General features: G+C 44.6%; 1 protein-coding gene across 2 annotated transcripts in view; it reads left to right on the top strand.

Annotated features, from left to right (window-relative positions):
• The first annotated feature begins 4,068 nt into the window (after nucleotides 1–4,068).
• Exd2 (exonuclease 3'-5' domain containing 2) overlaps nucleotides 4,069–9,985 on the top strand; it is a 34,521-nt gene continuing 28,604 nt past the window's right edge. For both annotated transcript variants that reach the window (XM_013017516.1, XM_013017508.1), the window contains exon 1: nucleotides 4,069–4,121. The gene's annotated coding sequence lies outside the window, so the exon portion shown is untranslated. The remainder of the gene's footprint in view (nucleotides 4,122–9,985) is intronic.

The following is a 9,985-nucleotide window of genomic DNA, read 5'->3' as shown; positions in this document are numbered from 1 at the left end:
ACAATGCCACTTCTGGCTTTTTCTGCTTATGTGGTGCTGAGGAATCGAACCCAGGGCCTCATGCATGCAAGGCAAGCACTCTACCACTAGCCACCTTCCCAGCCCAAGCCCTTGGATTTTTTTTTTGGGGGGGGGGTCCGGTCGTGGGGCCTGACCTCTGGGCCTGAGTGCTGTCCCTCAGCTCTTCAGCTCAAGTCTAGCGCTGGCCACAGTGTCACTTCCGGCTTTTATTTCTTTTTGCTTATGTGGTGCTGAGGAATCAAACCCAGGGCCTCATGCATGCAAGGCAAGTCCTCTACCACTGAGCCACCTTCCCAGCCCAAGCCCTTGGATTTTTAAGACAGAGTTTTGCTATATAACCCAGGTGGATATTAGATTCATAATGTTCTCAGCCTCCAAAATGCTGGGATTACTGACTTGCTGTACCATGCCCAGCTTGTCTGTATGATTTTAACTATTCTGATTGCCTCTTTTAAATAGCATCCTGCTGTATTTGTCTTTTTGTAACTGACTTATTTCTCTTATTGAAATGTATTCCAGATGTCATAGTTAATACATTAGAATTATTTTTCTTTTTAAGGTTGAGAAAGATTCTGTGGTAGTTACTACATTTTGCTTAGCCATTCATCTGTTGATAGATACTTGGGCTACTCCACATTTTAGCTATTATGAATAATGCTGCTGTGAATATGAGTGTACTAATCTCTCTTTAACTGCCACGTTTAGCTAGGTGCTGGTGGCTCATACCTCTAATCCTAGCTACTTAGGAAGCTGAGATCTGAGGATTGTGATTGGAAGCTAGCCTGGGCAGAAAAATCTGTGAGACTCTTATCTCCAATTAAAAATATCAAAGAGCCAAAAGGATAGTGGTGCTTTTGTCTTCAGCGAAAAAGCTCAGGGAGGGGACTGGGAAGGTGGCTCAGCAGTAGAGTGCTTGCCTTGCATGCATGAGGCCCTGGGTTTGATTCCTCAGCACCACATAAACAGAAAAAGCCGGAAGTGGTGCTGTGGTGCAAGTGGTAGAATGCTAGCCTAGAGCTGAAGAGCTCAGGGACAGGACCCAGACCTAGAGGTCAAGCCCCGTGACCGACCAAAAAAAAGCTTAGGGACAGCACATGAACCAGAGTTCAAGCCCCAGGACTGGAAAAGAAAAAATAAGGGCTGAGAGGTAGCTCAGTGGCTAAGTGCTTGCCTACCAAGCACAACACCCTGGGTTTGACAAGTCCCAGTACTAAAAAAGACAAGACAAAAACAGACCAATAAATAAATAAATAAAACCCAGAAACAAAAACAAAAAAGGGGGAAAAAAAGAAAAGAAAACCCCTAAAACTGTTTTTGCTGGGCATTACCATGAGCCTGTAATCCTGGCACCTCAAGAGGCTGAGATCTGGGGATCACAGTTCAAAGTCAGCTGGACAGTAAAGTCCGTGAGCCTCTTATCTCCAAATAACCACCAGAAAACGAAGTGATGCTGTGGCTCAAAGTGGTAAGAGGGATAGCATTGAGCAAAAAAGCTCAGGGGGCAGTACCCAGGCTCTGAGTTCAAGCGCCAACCAATAACCCGCCTATCATGACTGGAGAGCCAGACAATCCATCCAGACACAGTTAAAGGTGACAAAAGAATTTTATTTACAGCAGAAAAGGGGTCTGCGACTCCCTTTTCCTGGGCTACATACCCAGAACCAAGATCAGCCTCAACCACCAAACCTCCAAGCCTCCAACGGGCAGCCCTTACCTTTATTAGTTGGTCTGCCAACCTCCAAACCCCAGACCCCCAAAAGCTCCAAACTTCCAAAAGAGAAGGCTTTCCCTTTTCCTTCCCAGGCCTCTCCGCAGGCCTCTCTGCAGGCCTCATGCCTCTCCATAGGCTGTCCTGCTCTGCTCCTGTAGAAGCCTCTCCACAGGCTGGAGCATTGCTCTACTCTGCTCCAGGAGAGGCCTCTCTTAGGCCTGCCCTGGTTTGCTCCAGTAGGTGCCTTTTCTGTTTTCTCCCCACCATGTCTCTCTCTCCACCCCTGCTCCTCAAAACACTGTGCCCCTCCCCCTCCCTCCAACGGCTCCAACGGTTTCAACTGCCACTCAGGCCCATCCCCCAAGCCTCCCACTGTCCAACCGCTGGATGCCCCACCCCCTCCAGCAGTCGGCCCCAGAACAGTGACAACAGTCTCTTGATGTCTTTCCCTCCTCCTGCTACAGCCTGCTGCATGATGATGTCAGCGCAGGGGCGGCCCTTCCCACCCCTTCCCTCCCCACTGGTTACCACACTGCCCTCACCAAAAAAAGAATTATTGATGTCACAGATAATGGAGAACTACAGGAAAAGTAGAAGGAAGAGGAAGAGGTAGGAATCTTAAGATGAGAAGACAAAAGGGTTAAAGCTCAGATTACTGAAGCCCAGACTCTGAGTTGAAAATGCTGCCTGGCTTAAACTGGTATCTTAGCATCCCAGAAGAGGGACCGTATAGTGTTGCCTCATACCTCTGAGAAAGGTTGTGGCTGGCAGGTGCTAACTCCTCTGAGGGAATGTGATGAGGCTAGCTCTGAGCGTGCAGAGACGTCCAGAGCTTGAACCCATGCTGCAGCTGGCATGGAGAGCTGTTGCCTGGGTGATACCAATAGAAACAGGAAGCAAACAGGAAGGCGCAAATCCTTTCTACCTTCATTCTGCCTTCTGATGTCCCACTATTGGTAGAACCTAACAGAGACCAAGGGAGCAAAGAAAAATGTGGACTTCAGGGATCCAGTTCCAGTCCCAAAGAGGTGGAATTTGAAACTGAGGAACAATTTCTTCATAACCAGGATAGTTTTTTGTTCAGAGGGTATGCAAAAGGATGACAGGTGCACATGCTTGTAATCTCGGCACTCAGAAGGCTGAGGCAGGAGCATAACAAATTCAAGGCCAGCCTGGGCAACATACATAGCAAAATCCTGCCAACTAATAATAATAATACAAAATGAGAAACAGCACTCTAGGATATTTCACAGGGTTCAAGCGGAGAGAGGTACAACATATGCTGCATAGGGAGGAGGGAGGAGCTAGTTTGCAGCATGAGTAAGGATTTGTTGGGTTTGATAAATTTAACGAGAAATCTGGGGCCCAACATAGTACAATTCAAGCTTTAAAGTCTCCTGATTGTCCAATATGAAATTAAAAAAAGAGAAATAATTGTGTGTGTGTACACATTCATGTGTGTGTTAGACAATTTTCAATCACTATAACAAAATACCTGAGCCAATCAATTAACAAGATTCACACATTCCATGACAAAGGAATAGCATACAACACACATTACTTGCCTGACATAGAACAATTGTTAACTACTGAGCAAAATAATTTAATAGATAAATAGGTGACATTATGATTATTATAAAAGAATGGCATAAACTATTGATGATTATAACATGATATATACTGGTAATGAGGAATATATTATTATTTAAACACACTGTCTCTCCTATGAACTGTCATCATTTCACAGTTAAGAAAAGTAATGTAGAAGTCTGGGAATGTGGCTTAGTGGTAGAGTGCTTGCCTAGTACATGAAGTCCTGGGTTCGATTCCTCAGTACCACAAACACAGAAAAAGGCCAGAAGCGGTGCTGTGGCTCAAGTGGTAGAGTGCTAGCCTTGAGCAAGAGAAGCCTCAGGGACAGTGCGCAGGCCCTGAGTTCAAGCCCCAGTACTGGGGGGAAACAAAGAAATAAATAAAAAGAACTGTAGTAGCAAAACACTACCGAGGTAATAAAGATTCAAAAATTGTACATGGCAATCGTGAAGGTTTTATAAGCTTCCTCCTTCAAAGCCAAAACATAGCACACAAATAGTATCGCAGAAATAATAACACCACTTTTCTGAAGGAACGTTCAGCCTTCCCCATTTTCATAGGTCCTTTGTTCAACAGTGAATAAACTGGATTAACAGCCGCCCCCAGGGCTTCCGTACAAGATGGCGCCTCCCATCTCCGCACTCCAGCTGGTATGACATCCTTCTGAGCAGCCTCTGGCCCGGAAGTGGTTACGGCTCTAGTGGATCCGGGTGTGTGCGCGCGCAGGCGGGTGGCGGTGGTTCCAGCTTTTCAGCGTGAGGTGCCGCAGGTGCGCTGCTCGGGTCGGAGGCTGCGGGTAAGTGAAGCTCGGGGGTGAGAGAAGCCTTCGCTGGGTCTGTCCGCGGAGCCGAGGGCGTTTCCAGCGCGGATGGAGAACGGTTGTGATACTGGGGTACGACAGTGCGTGGGGTGGGGGCGCCGGTGGATGGGTCCTTGCTGTTCCCCATCGAGTCGGTCCTGTCCCCCCTCTCTCCACCCTCGGGCGCGGCCTCCGAGCCCCCACACACCTGGGCGGGCGGCCCCGCTTTGTGGGGCTTCGACAAGGCCCTCCGCTGGCCCTCTGTCCGCGCGTCCATCCCCTCGTCCTCCCTCCGTCCTCTCCAGCGTCCCCTCGAGGCTTTTCCAGCCAGGCATTCACCCGGGAACCCGCGATGGTAATCCCGGGGCGCCGCGGCCCTTCCCGCCGCTCTGTTCAGGGGCCCCCGGTCCCCTGGCCTCTCGCACCCGCCGCTCTTGGCCTCGCTGCCCTGGCCTCGCTGCCAGCCACCCCTTTCCCTTTCGGTCAAACAAGAATCCTAGACATGGCTACAAAGCGGAGATCTGCGCGTCAAAATGCAACCAAACCCAAGACTTTACAGCTTTGGATGTGCTGTTGGACTCGACACTCTTCTGTATCCTTCCTTCTTTACTTTCGAATACCTCCTTCTTGGAAACACAAGACCACGCCTTTTTAAAAAGTTGGATTACAATAGAAGGGATTGCAAGTGCAACATTTTTATAATTATCTAAATTAGAAAGTGTGGGAGAAAAGAGGTTACATGGAGGAAATGCTTCAATTTGGCCAAGTAGGGCTTATGTTGAAAATACATTTTAAAATGTTCATTTTAGTTTTACTCCAGGCAACTAATCATTTCCCCGTATTTGTTAGTATCAATTTCATTTGGAAATGTCCACTTACCATACAACGCATCTTCATGGGACTTAACCCCTCCCCCTCCCTCATCTCCCCTCCTACCCAAACCAATCTCAAGAAACTCCACAAACATACATAAAATATTTTAACCATATTCACCTCTTCCACTCGCCATTCTCCCCCCTGGCCCCCACTGATACTGATACTTAATACTTCCATTCAAGACAGGAACTATTTACTTTCTTGTCATTTGTGTGTGTGTGTGAGTGTGTGTGTGTGTTCTTTGTTCAAAGGAGGTTTACTGTTGTATTTCATACATGCATATACAGTACTTTAATTAGATTTGACCCCCTTACCGCTCTCACTTTCCCCATCTCTACTTTTATTATTCAGCCACTTTCAGTGAATTTCCTTCTGCCTTCTTCACTCACTGATACAGTGTATATCAGTATCATTCATAATGGTTCTTTTTTCTCCAATTAAAAATACATTTCTCAATTAAAAATGAAATATACATTTCTCTCTATACATAGATCTATGTGTACATGTATGCATGTACATAGGTATATATGATCCTGTATGTAGTTACATATGTTTATATGTACCTATATGTTTATATATACACATCTCTATATAATCTTGTAAAAATCATGTAAATTCCTCTTTACCCATAGACACAGACACACACAGACAGACAGACACACACACACACACAATCTCATCCTCTTCACCAAGCTGTCCACTCCAAAGAACTGTTACCAGTTTGGGTTACATTTTATTTTTTATTTCTTTTTACATTTATTGACAAATGTGTATAAATGCATGTGTTTGCAAAGATTTCATGTTAAATTTTATAAATGCATATTTTCTTACAAATATACCATATGGTACCTATTCTGCAACTTGATGTTTTATGCTTAAAAATGGGTCTTGAAACTTTGTCTTTATATAGACTGACCTATTCTTTCTACTTTTCTAGAAGTTCCATAGTGTGTTAACCTTTCATAGAATGTGGAATTCTATAGGTTATTTGCAGTTTATTCCAGTGTTGGACACATTGCACCAAGAGAAACTTTGTACATGTGTATGTGTGCTGTGTGAGTGTTTCTGAAAGATGAATGCCTTTGTGCAGTTGATGACAAACTTCTGCCTACCAACAGTGCATCATATATATTGCTATTTCATCTGAGCTCTTTTAGAGGTTTGGTGGTTTCAGCCTTTGTGTGTGTGATATGGTACTGAGATCTGAATTCAAGGCCTTGCACCTCAGCTTCTTTTGCTCAAGGCTAGCACTCTACCACTTGAACCACATGCCACTTCTGGCTTTTTCTGTTCATATGGTACTGAGGAATTGAACCCAGGGCTTCATACATGCTAGTCAAGCACTCTAACATAAAGCCACATTCCCAGACCTTTTTTTGAATAAGGCTTCACTGTTTCCCCTGGACTGATCTGAGCTCTTGCTTTGCTTACTTGCCTGCCTTCCTTTCTGCCTGCCTGACTCCTTCCTTCCTTCCTTCCTCTCCTACTTTTCTTTGCTATATAAGGGGGGATTTCATTACGACATTTCCATGCATATCCTGGACTTTAATCTTCCTATTTATGGTTCCCAAGTAGCTGCTGAGATGGTAGCTGCACATTCAGTCTCCTCTCTTCCCCAAAGGCTGGCACTCACAACCAGTTTTGTTTCGGCTGAAATAGGATCTTGTTAACCTTTAGCCTGGGATAGCCTTGAGCCACCATTTTCCCAGTCTCAGCCTCTTGAGTATCTAGGATTACAGGTGAGCTACCATACCTGGCTATACATAAGCAAGGTATATAGAATGCAAGGACCTTTCCACTGAAAGGTCCTTTCCACTTTCAAGATCCTGCAAGTATGTAGGCAGAAATCAGGTCATGGTCTACCATATAATAGAGAGAATCCTTTATTTGGACTTAAGGGCTAACCTTGACTATTTTAAGTGTCTGATTCTTTTTTCTTTCCTTTAATAGTTCTGTGGTCTGCAGAACTACAGTGGTATTAAAAAAGTGGTATAAAAAAGTTTAGTAAATTGCACACAGCAAGTGGCAGAGGCTAGATTTGGACCCAGAATATTTTACTCAGGGTCTTTGTTGTTATCACATGTTGTATTATTCTGCAAACACTTGTAACATAATTGTTTAATTTATTAAAATGTGATTTAGCCCATGAATGTGATTATATGTTGTCAAGTGGAATATTTAATTGCTTGTCTCTAAAAAAAACTTATATTTGAAGCCAGGCGCCGGTGGCTCACGCCTGTAATCCTAGCTCCTCAGGAGGCTGAGATCTGAGACTCGTGGTTCAAAGGCAGCCTGGGCAGCAAAGTCCAAGAGACTCTTATCTCCAATAAACCACCAGAAAACCGGAAGTGGTGCTGTGGCTCAAGTGGTAGAGCACTTACCTTGAGCTGAAGAGCTGAGGGACAGTGCCCAGGCCCAGAGTTCAAGCCCATGACTGACAAAAAAAAAAAAATCCCCCCAAACTTCTATTTGAGTATTCTGACTATATACTGATATCAGATTTTATACTTATAAAGAATTTAAAAAATGAAAAATAGGTTGTTCATAATCTACCCTTAGTTAACAATTGATAATAATGATTGTTGCATACAAAAAACTTTTTTTTGGTGGTAGCATTGAGGTTTGAACTGGGCCTCACACCTGCTAGGCAGAGACACTCTGCCATTTGAGTCACTCTCTGGTCCTTTACCTTGGTTATTTTTGAAATGACAGGTCTCTTTTTGTCCAAGCTGGCCTGAAATTTGATCCTCCTATTAGACTTTGCTGCTGTAGCTGAGATGACAGGTGTAAATTACCATGCCCAGATTTTTCTGTTGAGATGAGGATCTGTGAACATTTTGCCTGGGCTTATCTTGTACTACAGTCCTTCCATTCTCGTCCTCCCAAGTAGCTAGGGTTACATATGTAAGCCACCCGTGCCTGACAAAACATTTTTCTTGTTGTTTTTTTGAGACATAAACTTGCTATGTAACTCAGCCAAGGCTGGTTTTAACTCATCCTCTTGCCTACGCCCCCTAAATGCTGGAATTACAGTCATGCGTCACCAGACCCAGCCAAAAACTTTTTAATCAGAATCCCAAATTATTTCAGTCATGGGAAATGTTGAAGCACTAAAAGGTTTGAATCTCTGAGCAACCTTTTGGTAAGATTCAAACTCTGTTTTAAACTACCTGTTTAAAGCCTCAGTGAAGGGGACAAAAAACCTGTTTCACTTGAATTAATAGAGTGTTTGAACCTGATGATTGCATCAGGAACATTGATCAAATCGAGTTTTCTTCCTTTAATGAGTATTTGTTGAGTACTATCACCTCATTGCCAGATACTGCCTTACAGTAGTGAAGGAGCCAATTAAGTTCCCTGAGCTCTTGGGACTTGCATTGTGGAAAGACAAGAGATAAACTATAGCCATTCATCAGTCATACAAGCAGGAGAAAAGCAAAATGACCTCTTAGGATCTTGCTGTGTAGTCCAGGCTGGCCTTCAACTTGCAGTCCTCCTGCTTCACCCTCCCACCTGCTGATATTACAGGCATCCTTTTCCCTTGTCACCCAAGCACCTATCAAGATGTTGATCTTCACCACCATTCCAGAAAGTTCCTCATTCCTGAAATGCCCTTCCCTAGGTTTTGGATGTACAGCTACTACACCGCCCAACTGCAGTGTCTGCCTTGCAACCCTCCTCCTCCAGAGGAAACTACTGTTCCGATATTTTTCCATCAAGGAGTAGTTTGGCTGTTGTAGAATTTTACGTAAATAGTGTGCCTGGCTTCTTTTACCTTGAAGTCATTTGATCCATACCCTTCATTCCTTATTAGTGCTGAATAGAATTACTATAGAAGTGGGCCATACCTGGGCTGGTTTTGTTTCTGGCTATGATGAATTCAGGCACTAGGAGCATATTCTCTAAGTCTCTCTATGGACAGATTTAGTTAATCCAGGTTGAGAATCCAAAAACTTTGATAAATCTTACCACTTCCTATACCCCAGTCTTTCTTTCTTGTATCTTGGGATATTTTTTCAGTCCATTCTCCATATCTCTGCTCTGTTTTTTGTTTTGTTTTTAGTCAGTCATGGGGCTTGAACTCAGGGCCCGGGCACTGCCCCTGAGCTCTTTTGCTCAAGGCTAGCACTCTACTACCTTGAACCACAGCTCCACTTCTGGTTTTCTGGTGGTTACTTGGAGATAAAAGTATCATGGGGAGCCGGGCGCTGGTGGCTCACGCCTGTAATCCTAGCTACTCAGGAGGCTGAGATCTGAGACTCGTGGTTCAAAGCCAGCCCGGGCAGGAAAGACCGTGAGACTCCTATCTCCAATAAACCACCAGAAAACCGGAGGTGGCGCTGTAGCTCAAGTGGTAGAGCGCTCGCCTTGAGCTGAATTGCTGAGGGACAGCGCCCAGGCCCAGAGTTCAAGCTCCACGACCGACCAAAAAAAAAAAAAAAAAAAGTATCATGGGGGCTGGGAAGGTAGCTCAGTGGTAGAATGCTTGCCTTGCATGCATGAGGCCCTAGGTTCCATTCCTCTGCACCACATGAGCAGAAAGGAAAAAAAAAAGCTGGAAGTGGCTCTGTGGCTCAAGTGGTAGAGCCCTAGCCTTGAGGTGAAGAGCTGAGGGACAGCGCCCAGGCCCAGAGTTCAGGCCCCATGACTAGACCAAAAAAAAAAAAATTTCCTATCCTAGCATGCTTTGAACCACAATCTCAGCCTCCTGAGTAGCTCAGATTACTGGTGTGAACAACTGGGCTTTGACTGGCCTAGAATTCTTGATCTTTCTGTCTTGGCATCTGGAATGCTAGGATTACAGGCATGTGCTACCATACCAGCTGAATATTTCTTTGGTTATTGTTGCTGCTGCTACTGTTGTTGTAGTTAAGATGAGTTTCTAGGAATTGAACCCAGGGCCACAAATGTGCTTGGCAAGCACTCTACCACTGATTATATCCACAGTCTGAATTTTCTTTCTTCTTTTTCTTTTTCTTTTTCTT

The sequence above is a fragment of the Dipodomys ordii genome, unplaced genomic scaffold (assembly GCF_000151885.1).
Source record: "Dipodomys ordii isolate 6190 unplaced genomic scaffold, Dord_2.0 Scaffold2, whole genome shotgun sequence".
Taxonomy (NCBI): Eukaryota; Metazoa; Chordata; class Mammalia; order Rodentia; family Heteromyidae; genus Dipodomys; species Dipodomys ordii.
This window is presented reverse-complemented; position numbering and strand designations above follow the sequence as displayed.